This window comes from Vicia villosa, linkage group LG5 (genome assembly GCF_029867415.1).
Source record: "Vicia villosa cultivar HV-30 ecotype Madison, WI linkage group LG5, Vvil1.0, whole genome shotgun sequence".
Lineage (NCBI taxonomy): Eukaryota > Viridiplantae > Streptophyta > Magnoliopsida > Fabales > Fabaceae > Vicia > Vicia villosa.
Window position 1 is genome coordinate 162,922,846 of NC_081184.1, and position 12,693 is coordinate 162,935,538.

Sequence of the window (12,693 nt, forward strand, 5' to 3'; positions counted from 1 at the left end):
TTAAAGTATCATACTAAGTTTAATTAAAAGTTACAGGTGATGAAGTAAAGCAACAAAAAAATTAAAATAATGGCGACAAGTTGAATTGACGTGAATTGGCTTGCAAAAGAATACATCCCATCAAAGGTAACACAACCAGATTGGATAGATTAAAGTGAAAAAATTTGTTGGTTGATCATTGTAATGGGAATTGATAAAAAGGGGAAAATTTTATTGGTTGGTAGGAGTGGATATTGATAACATTCTTAATTTTGTGTTAATGTTTCATTTAAATATACTAAAATGAAAAATGTCATCTTCTTTGAGGACAATTTCGAGATAGCTTGTTTTGTGCTTTCTGGCATAAAAAAATGCTTAGCAGCACATCCAAATGCGGCAGCCAAGAATCTCCAAACAAGCTACAATAGCACAAAGCATTTCTATGAAGGAAAGGAGCATCCTTAATGCCTAAAACAGATTGCTTCCATGCAAGCCTAAGTACAACATTTAACACCTAAAATTCCATCATAGTAACCGAGATTCAAATCGTCGCGCATATAAAAAAGAGAAGAATGAAGAGCACGCATATTGGTATCCAAATACATAATTAATGTTGAAATTAAAATAAAAATATTTAAACCTTTAAATTTTTAAATATGAAAGAAATAATGATGAATAGTTTACTTTGAGTTTATAAGTATTGAACTATATGTATATAGTCTTATCTTAGTTTATTATTTTGTATATAGATAGGATATATATACTTGTATTATAACTAGATGAGGTGGAAGTATTAGTTTGGTTAGTGAACCTTGTATATATAGTTGATGTATAGCCATACATTCATCAATGAAGATAACAAAATTTTTGCTTTCTTCTTCCTCTCCAATGTGTTCATCTGCGATTCTTCTCTGCATCTTTTATGCATATCGTATGAGATCCACCATTATCAACATGGTATCAGAGCTTACAAAGCTCTGGTAGCCATTATCTTTCTCTGTTTCTCTTCTTTTTCTTCACGATTCGGTTTCCTCCTTTCATCGTGAACCTTTCGTTTTCCTCTTTCTTGAATCTTTTTCAATGGCGAACTAAAGCTATGTCGATTTTGCAACCAACTCTGCAAATCCTTATTACTTCCATCCAAATTAAAATCCAGCTCTTGTTCTTGTTACACCACCTTTGAATGATAAGAATTATCATATTTGAGCGCGTTCGATGCAGATTGCTCTAATTTCCAAGATCAAGGATAAGTTCATTGATGGAACCCTAACCAAACCTCCTGTTTCGAATCTTCTATATGCGCCATGGATCAGATGCAACACCATGGTGCTTGCATGGATTCAACGTTCTATTTCCGAGTCGATTGCAAAATCCGTTTTATGGATCGACAATGCAGCAGGAGTTTGGAAGAATTTGCAGGTTCGGTTCTCTCACGGAAACATCTTCCGCATTTCTGACATTCAAGAGGATCTCTACAAGTTCCGTCAAGGTACTCTCGACGTATATAACTATTTCACTCAGTTGAAGGTTATGTGGGATGAGTTAGAGAACTATAGACCTATTCTGTTTTGTTCTTGCGCAATTCAGTGTTCTTGTGGTGCCATTGCATCAATCAAGAAATATAGAGAGCAAGATTACGTTATCCGTTTTCTGAAGGGGTTATCTGAAAAATTTGCTCACTCAAAGTCACAGATTATGATGATGAATTCTTTTCTTGATATCAATTATGCTTTTTCACTTGTTATTCAACAAGAAAGAGAGATGCATAGTTCCATTTTTGTTGACATTCCTGCTCCTAACATCAATGAGGAAGTCATTGCCTTACAGGTTCAATCTCAAGAAGGAACTTCTGCTACCAAACATGCTAACACCAATTTCAGAGGCAAGAATCAAGGGCATCCCAGTTCAAAAGGTCACAACAGGGTTTGTACACACTGTGGAAGGACAAATCATACAATAGAAACATGCTTTCAAAAGCATGGCTATCCACCAGGTTTTAATTCAGGCAAGGGCAAGAGCAAGGCACAAACAGCTGCAACAGCTAATAATGCCTCAGAAACCTCTCCTTAGGGTACAACTTCTCCTGCGTTTGGCTTCACTCAAGAGCAGTATAACAATCTCATGGCTTTGCTTCAACAGTCAAAAACCACTCCCACAGTTCATTCAGTTTCCACCTCTCCTTTTTTTATGCAGTCTCAAGCATCCAATGTGAATGGTAAGAATCCTAATCTCTAGATTTTAGACACTGGTGCTACTGATCATTTTTCCTTTAATCTTTCATCCTTTATTGATTATAAGAACATAGTTCCTATCCCTGTTAGTCTTCCTAATGGATCACAAATTGTTTCTTCCATTTCTGGTACTGTTGCCATCTCTCCCTCATTAACTTTACATAATGTTCTCTACATCCCTAGCTTTCATGTCAACCTTATCTCTATTTCAAAATTGGTAGATAGCAATGATTATTATGTCCAATTCAATGCTAATACTTGTCATGTTGTGCAGAATCATTCCAAGGAAATGATTGGTATAGCTAACTTGCACAAAGGACTTTATGTTATTGACTCCACAACTCACCAATCCACAAATCCTTCTGTTGCTTTTAATTCATGTATTCTCTGGAATTTAAGATTAGGTCATCTATCCAATATAGGTTTATAAGTTGTTTCCAAAGTTTTTCCATTCATTCATTGTAATAAAGATAATGTACCATGTGACTCTTGTCACTTTGCTAAACAAAGAAAGCTTCCCTTTCCTAATAGCATTTCCAATTCTTCTGCTCCTTTTAATATTTTGCATGCTGACTTATGGGGGCCTTTCTCCACTATTTCTACTTTGGGACATAGATATTTTCTCACCCTTGTTGATGACTATAATAGACATACTTGGGTTATGTTTCTTAAAACTAAAGATCAAACTAAAAACAGCCTTATCCACTTTATAGCATACATAGAAAACCAATTCCATACCACACTAAAGTGCCTTAGATCTGACAATGGCACTGAGTTCCTAAATCTCTCTAATTACTTCCTCTCTAAAGGGATCATTCATCAAAGACTTGTGTAGAAACACCTCAACAAAATGGGGTAGTGGAGAGAAAACACCAGCACATTCTTAATGTGGCTAGGTCCTTATTTTTTAATTCCAACCTTCCTTTAAACATGTGGAATTTTTGCATTCAACATGCTGTCCACATTATTAATAGGCTCCCAACTCCTTCACTTAGGTCTAAGTGTCCCTATGAACTTCTGTTTAACCAACCTCCTTCTCTTATTCATCTTAAGGTCTTTGGTTGTTTATGTTATGCTACCTCTCTTCAAGCTCATAGAGCAAAGTTTGACTCTAGAGCAAGAAAAGCCATATTCATTGGTTATAGGGAGGGCACCAAGGGTTATATTTTATATGACCTTCACAACCACGCCATTTTCATCTCAAGGAATGTTGTTTTCTATGATAATACATTTCCTTTCAAACCTAAATCTGTACCTTCCACCAATATCTCCACAGATACCTCACCAAGCCAAAATCTTGATGATCCCCCAATTGTTCTGCCAAATGCTCAGTCTAGCATTGATGTGTCTTTTTCCCTTGATGTCTCCACATCTAATGACAGTCCTTTTTATCCCTTTGACATGAACCATCTCAGTCCTGGTCCCACTTTTTCCCCTTATGATGGTTTCAGTCCTAGCAACAACACTTCTCCCAACACATCTATACATGAATCTCCCTCCAGCTCTGCACCTAGTCACACTTTTGACTCTATTCCTATACATAGTACTGATTCTGCACATAGTCAAGAACAACCCACATCTTTACCCAATGAATCCTGCCCTATTGGTTTAATCCCTCAGTCCTCTACTGAAAATAATAGTGTGCCCTTAAGACAGTCCTCTAGGTCCTCTCATCCTCCTCATTACCTAAGAGACTATCATTGTTACTCTTCTACTTCCAATAATAATTCTCAGACCCTCTATCCTCTTTCTTCTGTCCTCACTTATGATCATTGTTCTCCATCCTATAAGCATTTTTGTTTTTCCATTTCTTCTAACATTGAACCAAAATCTTATACTCAAGCCATTAAACATGACTGTTGGAAATAAACCATGAATGTTGAGTTACTTACTCTTGCAGAGAACCATACATGGGAGATTGTTGATCTTCCCCCAAGAAAGGTTCCTATAGGTTGTAGGTGGGTGTACAAAATCAAGTACAAGGCAGATGGATCCATTGAGAGGTATAAGGCTAGGTTGGTGGCTAAGGGTTACACTCAAATGGAGGGCATTGACTACTTTAACACTTTCTCTCCTGTAGCTAAGATAACAACTATGAGAGTTTTATTGTCTATTGCTACAGTTAAGGGCTGGCATCTAGAACAGTTGGATGTTAACAATGCTTTTCTTCATGGTGACTTAAATGAAGAAGTATACATGTCACTTCCTCCTGGTCTTTCTGCATCTGCTCCTTCCAAGGTATGCAAGCTTCAGAAATCACTCTATGGCCTTAAACAGGCAAGCAGGCAGTGGTATTCAAAGCTTTCCACTTTTTTAATTTCCTTGAGTTACACTCAGTCACGGGCTGATCACTCTCTCTATGTAAAATCTGTCCAAAACACTTTTACTGCACTACTTGTATATGTAGATGACATTGTTATGGTCGGTAACTCTCTGGAGGAGATTCATCAAGTTAAACATCTTCTTGATCAAAAGTTCAAAATTAAGGATCTTGGCAATCTGAGGTTCTTTTTAGGCTTTGAAATTGCAAGATCTACTAAAGGTATCTTCATGAACCAGAGGAAATATACCCTTGAACTACTGGAAGATACAGGATTCTTGGCAGCTAAGCCTTCTGCCATCCCCTTTGATCCCACCCTTAAGCTTTCTCCAACTGATGGTGATCCATTACCAGATCCTACTTCTTACAGAAGATTACTTGGGAGGTTAATCTATCTGACCAATACAATGCCTGGCATCTCATTTGCTGTGTAACATTTGAGTCAATTTGTTTCTAAGCCCCTTGTCCCACATTTTCAAGCTGCTACAAAGGTTCTGAGATTTTTGAAATCTTCCCCATCCAAAGGTATTCTTTTCTCAGCTTCTAGCCCTTTAAATTTATATGCCTTTGCTGATTCTGACTGGGCCAGATGCCCTACTACAAGGAAATCCATCACTGGATTTTGTGTTGTTCTTGGTGAATCATTGATATGCTAGAAATCCAAGAAACAAAATACTGTGTCCAGATCTTCTACAGAAGCTGAATACAGAGCCTTAGCCTCTCTTACTTGTGAACTACAATGGCTGAAATTTCTTTTCAGTGATCTCATGATCAAGTTCACTCAACCTGCTTCTGTATATTGTGATAGTAAGTCTGCAATTTATCTTGCCCACAATCCTGCGTTTCATGAAAGAAGCAAACACATCGAATTAGACTGTCATGTGGTTCGAGAGAAAATTATTTCCAAGCTCATTCATCTCCTTCCTGTCTCCACTACTGCTCAATTAGCCGATGTCTTCACAAAACCCTTACATTCACCGGCTTTTTCCTCTATTCTTTCCAAGTTGGGCGTGTGTAGTCTCCACAGTCCAACTTGAGGGGGAATATTGAACTATATGTATATATTCTTATCTTAGTTTATTATTTTGTATATAGATAGGATATATATACTTGTATTATAATTAGCAGAGGTGACAGTATTAGGTTGGTTAGTGAACCTTGTATATATAGTTGATGTATAGCCATACATTCATCAATGAAGATAACATAATTTTTGCTTTCTTCTTCCTCTCCAATGTGTTCATCTGTGATTCTTCTCTGCATCTTTTGTGCATATTGTATGAGATCCACCATTATCAACAATAAGTGTGAATAAATTAAATAATTTGTAGCATAAAAATAAAGTAAATAATTTGTTGTAACTTGTGAGTAAAGAAGTGTGAGATATTAAACATCATTAATATTATGGAAGTTGAAAACATATTTAACAGTAGCATCAAGATGAATTTCTATTCTCTTATGGGGGCTTAGTACCCCAAACTCTTATATGTGTATCCGCCCCTGTGGATAGCCATCAGGGTCTGGGACTTCCATGGAGCCATGCCATAAAATACTTTTTTAATCTCTTCTTTTGTCAAATCACCTTGCAAGGCTTCAAGAAGACTTTCTGGCAGAGGGAGAAAGTTAACTCTAGTATGCGTCCAATTTCCTACTTCAATTTCAGTAGTATACTAGTGATATTTGGATTAGATGAAGTTCACTTCTTAGAGAAAATAGATTTGCATTAAATGATGAAAGTTTAGTAATGTTAAAATTTTTAAAAGAGAATTATCCTGCCTTTTTTATTTATAAGTACCATGGGTGTACAATCAACTATAAAGGAAGGTTACTACTCAACATCAACTTAACAACACCTTAAGATACATTGACTAGAGGATTGAAACTTTGATTTTACCTACTTAAGACATTGACCGTTGGGTAAAAACCCTAATCACAAGATTAATGGTGAATAATAATGAGATGGAGGGAATGACAAATTTAGAGAGAATTGGGTTTAAAATAATGCATATTCATTAATAATCCAACACGAGGTATATATACAATAATACAAAAAATGTCAGCTAACCGAATAAACAAAAAAAAAACAAAATTTTCAACCCTATAACTAATTACACCAAACCTGTAACCGGTTATAGAAAGTTGTCTCAAAAATATCAAAAACTAGAAGGGCTCAAAAGGGCTGGGAGGGACCTTTTTAAGTCTAAATTGTCTGAAATGATACAAAAGGGCTCAAAAGCTATTTTTTGTGTAAGCAAGATACTATATATGAGAGAACTAAGGATTCTCAAAATCTGATTACACATAAAACGGGGTAAACCCGCCAACAAAAAAGGAAATTACAAACCAATTAGTCTTACGAAATAAATAACAAAGGAGCTTTGTTAAACTCGTAAAAATTACAAATGGGTTGAGTAATTTCACCGATAAAGGACCATTTCTAAACCAACGCTGTAATACTCCACACCCCATTATTCACATTTCAAACCTCATTACAAAAACAAATGCTAGTTTTAAGGGTAAATTATATTTTTTTAGGGTTAAAATAAATGCTAGTTTTAACCCTCTATGTACCAGAAAGAGCTCTTCTCCCACAACTTGTGAACATCTCAATAGTGTCTACAAATGTAAGCATCGACATGATAAGATTTCAAATAGCAGCTGACCTTTATGTTGTGTCGTCCTCTAGAGATAACGCCGATATTATGGAACTGGTTCAATCAAAAGTAATCAATGCCAAATTTAGTCATACCTATCATGGTTTGTTTTTGATGAAGACAACTTGTGAAGATTCTACCTTGATGAGACTTTGATGACAACTTAAGGTTCATCTCATTATAACTAGTGTGGTAGGTGCCTCTTAAATTTCCCTGCAGACACCGTGTTCTCCAATTTCTATGAGAAAAATAAAGTGGGAATATTTTATGAGGTAGAATTAGGTCTATAATAAAGAGGAGTTGTAAATGAAGTTGGTTCTGAGTTATCATATCTGAATAATTCTATATTATCATTATGATGAATATAAAAGTGTTAATCTCTTTAAATAGAGTATTTTGACCTAATGGGACTTACTAAAGATCCAAACTTAAGTTACAAATAAAATAACAAACTAACAAAAATAATGCATTAATTAATTATTTATAACACCCCCCTTAAGCTGGTAAATGTATATCTATCATTCTCAGCTTGCAAACAATTTCTTCAAAGTTATTATTCTTTAGCCCTTTTGTTAAAAGATCTGCAAGGTTGCATTGTGAAGACACATATGGAGTGAAAATAAGGCTATTGTATAATTTTATTTTAATGAAGTGTATATCAACTTCAATATGTTTGGTTTTGTCACGTTGCATTGGGTTATGAACTATGCTGATAGCAGACATATTATCACAATAAAGTCTTATCGGTCCATCACACTTTATCCTCATATCTTCTAAGATTGATTTCATCCACATTAGTTCACATATCCCTTTTTCTATTGCCCTGGATTTGCTTCAACACTAGATCTTGATACTACATTTTGTTTCTTACTTTTCTAAGTCACAATATTTCCACTTAGGTGTTCCTTTTAACCATGAATAGTCAGCATCGATATATGCTTCAAGACCTACACATCGGTTTCTTTCAAACAAAATTCCTCTACTAGGTGTTCCTTTTAAAATATTATACAATTCAAAGTGCAGCTTGTAAGTGATTCTCCTTTGGTCAGTGCATGAATTGGCTAAGTAAGCTAACAACAAAAGCAACATCAAGTCTAGTATGTGAGAGATATATAAGTTTTTTTTACTAATCTCCAATACATTTCCTTATAAAATGCAGTATCTTCTTCTTCATTTCCCAACATTACACTTGGATCAACTAGTGTATTTGCAGTCTTGCATATTGTCTTGTCAATTTCCTGTTGAAGACCAGTAATGTATTTCAGTTGAGATATGAAAATTCCTTTCTTAGAGTGGGAAACTTCAATTCCCATAATGTATTTCAATTTTCCCAAGGATTTAATCTTAAATTCCTTGGCCAAGTGTCTATCCAACAATTGTTGTCCTTCCTCATCATTACATATGATTATAATATCATCTGCATATACTAATAACACAATTACTCCCCATGTTTTAGAATGTTTGATGAATAAAGTATGATCTCCTTGACTTTGTTTGAAGCCAAAACCTATCATAACTTTAGTGAATCTTCCAAACCATGCTTGTGGCGGTTGCTTTAACCCCTATAAATATTTTTTTAACTTGTGCTTTGTGTCGGTGGTAGTGGTACATCCATGTAGATTTCTTCTTCAAGTTCACAATGAAGGAATGCATTCTTCACATCGAGTTGTTTTAAGTTCCAATTAGAATTAGGTGCTAAAGATAATAACACCCTAACTGTATTCATTTGGCTACTGGAGAAAATGTCTCAAAATAATATACTCCATAGGTTTAAGTGAATCCTTTGGCTACCAATCTTTCCTTGTACCTCTAAATCAATCCATTTTGCTTGTGTTTAACAGTGTATACCCACTTGTACTCTACAGGTTTCTTTCCAGTACGTAAAGAAACCAATCACCAAGTATTCTTATTTTCCAGTGCCCCCATCTTCAAATTATGGCTTGTTCCCATTTTCTGTTAAACAATGCCTCAGCTAAAGAGGTAGGTAGTTTTATAGTGTTCAGATTTGTAAGGAAGGCTTTACGGGTAGGTGAAATATGCTAAAAGGTAGTTGGATAAAGGGTAAAGTGGTTGGTTGGTACAGTTTTTGGTATCTTTCCTAAGAGAAATTGGAATATGTAAATATTTATAGTGTGATGGTAATGATGGTGTAGTTGAATTGGATTCTGGTTCATGTTCATGAGAAAATTCATAAGTTGAATCACTAGAGTTAGAATTTACCTCATGTAATTTCGAGTCAAACTATTAGATATGAGTAGATTTATGAATGGTCTTGCTTCTTGTATATATTAAATTCTTCCCATATCTTACATTAGTTCCATCTTTTCGGAATCACATTCAGGTCCAAGAGTAAGATCAGGAAGTATAAGGGACTTATATTCCTTATTTATGTTCTCCCCCTGAAGGTGAGTTTGAACGAAGTAGCTTTCTTAATCATGGAAAGTGATATCTCGAGAGACAAAGAACTTATGAGGTGATGGATTATAACATTTGTAACATTTTTGGATGGAATAATATTCTATAAATACACACTTTAAGGATCTAGGGTCAAGCTTCCCTCTACTATCACTATGAATATGGACAATTGATGTACATCCAAATATCCTATGGGTGAGGTTACTAGAGGTAGACACATTAGGATAGAATGAGGACAAGACTTCTATAGGAGTTTTGGAAGAAATGACATTAGAAGGAAAACGATTTATGAGATGCGGTGCACTTAAAACAGCCTTCTTGAGAACTTTAGTTTGAAATATCATAGTGCGTGTTTGGTCTAACAAATGCCTATTTTTTTCTTTCAGCAACGCCATTTTGTTGGGGTGTTTTAACACATGAAGACTCATGAATGATACATTCATTTTGACACACAAAATTAATATTATGATTACAATAATCCTTGCCATTATCAGACTGAATCCTCTTAATACTCATACCGAATTGATTTTTAACCATAGAGAGAAATTGGGGAACCACATGACTAAATTCAAATTTTTATTTAAGTAAACCTAAGTAACCCGAGTACAATCATTAATAATGTGATAAACCAACGGGAACCTAAAATATTTTGAATATTAGAAGGACCCCACACATATGCATGAACTAGATAAAACGGAAAAGTACTCATTCTATTACTAACAAAGAAAGGTTCACGCTTGTGTTTAGTAAGCTCACACACCTCATAGTGAAGACTCCTAACATCTAATGTTTTAAATATAACAGGAAATAACAGCTTAATGACTCTAAACAAAGGATGACCCATACGACAATGCTATAAGAGAACCTTCTCCTTATTGGTCTTTGTTGATTCTGAAGAGAAAACAAGTAATTGATGCTGAGAAAATTTATGCTTGAATCTTTGTATTCCAAGTAATAAAGACAATTTCATTCTCTTGGTGCTGAAAAACACAAGAGTTATTATAGAAAATAACAATACATGATAGGTCTTCTATGAGTTTATGTATGGAAATTAAGCAAGTAGTCAATTTTTGGATATGAAGGATGTTATTCATAGTCATAGATGAGCTAAGTTAAATTGTTCTTTCACCTGCTACAATTATGAGTGTGCCATTTGCAGTGGATATTTTCTTATTATTAGGGCAAGGTGAATAAGTAGAGAAGTGTGTGGTAAGGGTGTCATATGGTTAATGGCTCCAAAATCTAGTATCCAATCTTGTTTAAAGGGTATATCTGAAGCATTAAGGTCCAAAAGAAAATGGAGAGTTGTCAAATGAAAAAGATAATAGAAACGTACCTGAATGTGTTAAAGAATAGGTACCAGTTGGTTTCTCCAAATTGCCGAGGAGAGATATCACCTTTTCTACTTTACATAGGTTAAGATGCACCCCTCATTCTAGACTGTCTCCACTAGTACTTTCAGCCACGTGTGCATGTCCTCCCTTTCTGGATAAGTCTCTTTTTGTCCTCATTCTCTATTATGAGGTCTGACATTCAATTTCCAACATTTTTCTCAAGTATGGCGAGGCTTGTTGTAACAAGTACACCATATAAGAACCGCATTTTCTTATTTATTAATTTAATTTTAAATTAATTATTAAGGATTTAGCATTTTAAGGGATTTATCAGTAAAATTATGGATTATAGGCGGTTGGGTCAAGTGTTGAAATTAGTAAAGAAGGGGTGTTAAATGGTTAAGCCCATTACTAATTTATTTTATGTTTTCATAAAATAAAGGAAAATAAGGAAAAAGGAGTTAGAACGTGAAAAGAGAAGTTGAGAGAGGGAGAACTGAAGAACGTGAAAGAGGAACAAAAGAGAAAGAGGACCAAATCAAGAACTTGGTTAAGGTAAGGGGGGACTCTTCCAATTACCATCTCTTATCGTGTTATGAATAGTAGGGCATGATTAGGGATATTGTTTGGGTCAATTTGATCATATGTCAGAGTTAGGTTTTGGGATAATTTTAATAGAAGTTGAATAATTGATGAATACCTCTGTGGTTTCTATATAGAATTGTATGTTAATTGATGTTTATGTTATGGGTATTGTATCAATTGTTGTGTTGTGATTCTTCTTCCTAGAAAACCAAATCCAAACATATGAGTTCTAACTGATTGATGAGAAATTGGATCTTGGATGTATAAAACTAATATAGGGTAATAGATTAATAAAGTTGAATGAATCCTATGAGTTAAAACATGTAAAAGTGTTGTGTTGGGACCCAAATCGCGGCCTGTTATGAATGGAAACGAATGGGAAAACGGACTGGTGCAAATTGCAGATTTTTGGAGAATACTGGTGTTTTGCGTATGGAATGGAGTCATACGCGTATGGGATGAGGCCATACGCGTACGAGTGTGTTGATATGCGTATGGGAAATCTTAGTGGGAAATCAGTTATGTTGATACGCGTATGGGGTGACTGATACGCGTATGAGTGTTGGTGATACGCGTATGGGAGGTGTCATAAGCGTATGGCTGCTGTGTGTTAAATTTTCTGTTTTTGTGATTTTTCTGAAAAGTTCAATGATGCGTAACTTTCAAATCGTATGTCCGTTTTTAGTGTCGTTTCGAGTATGATGAACCTTATGAGATAACCTATATGTTAAATGATGAAATGAGGTGTAACTTTCAATTAATTTTGAATCATGATTTCATTGCTTGATGAATGATGTATTGTACATATATGTGATGAGATGTGACAATACATGCTATGTTTTAAACATGATTCGTATGATGATTCGTTTGATTGTGTGATGGAGCTTATGAGATATTTCATGTGATGATATGAGTATGATGTGAATACTTTGTTTGTTTGATAGATGGTATATTGTTGACATATATGATGAGATGTGACAATATGAAATGTGTTGAATGATGTGAATACATGTATATTCTTATTATTGATGATGATTAGTGTAATACATGTATGTTCTGTAATGATGGTGATGATGATTGATTTGTGATGAATGATGCTGATACATATACATTTGATGATGATGACGATAATGATGATGATGATATAAGTATGTTGTGTATGTTGCATTCATTCA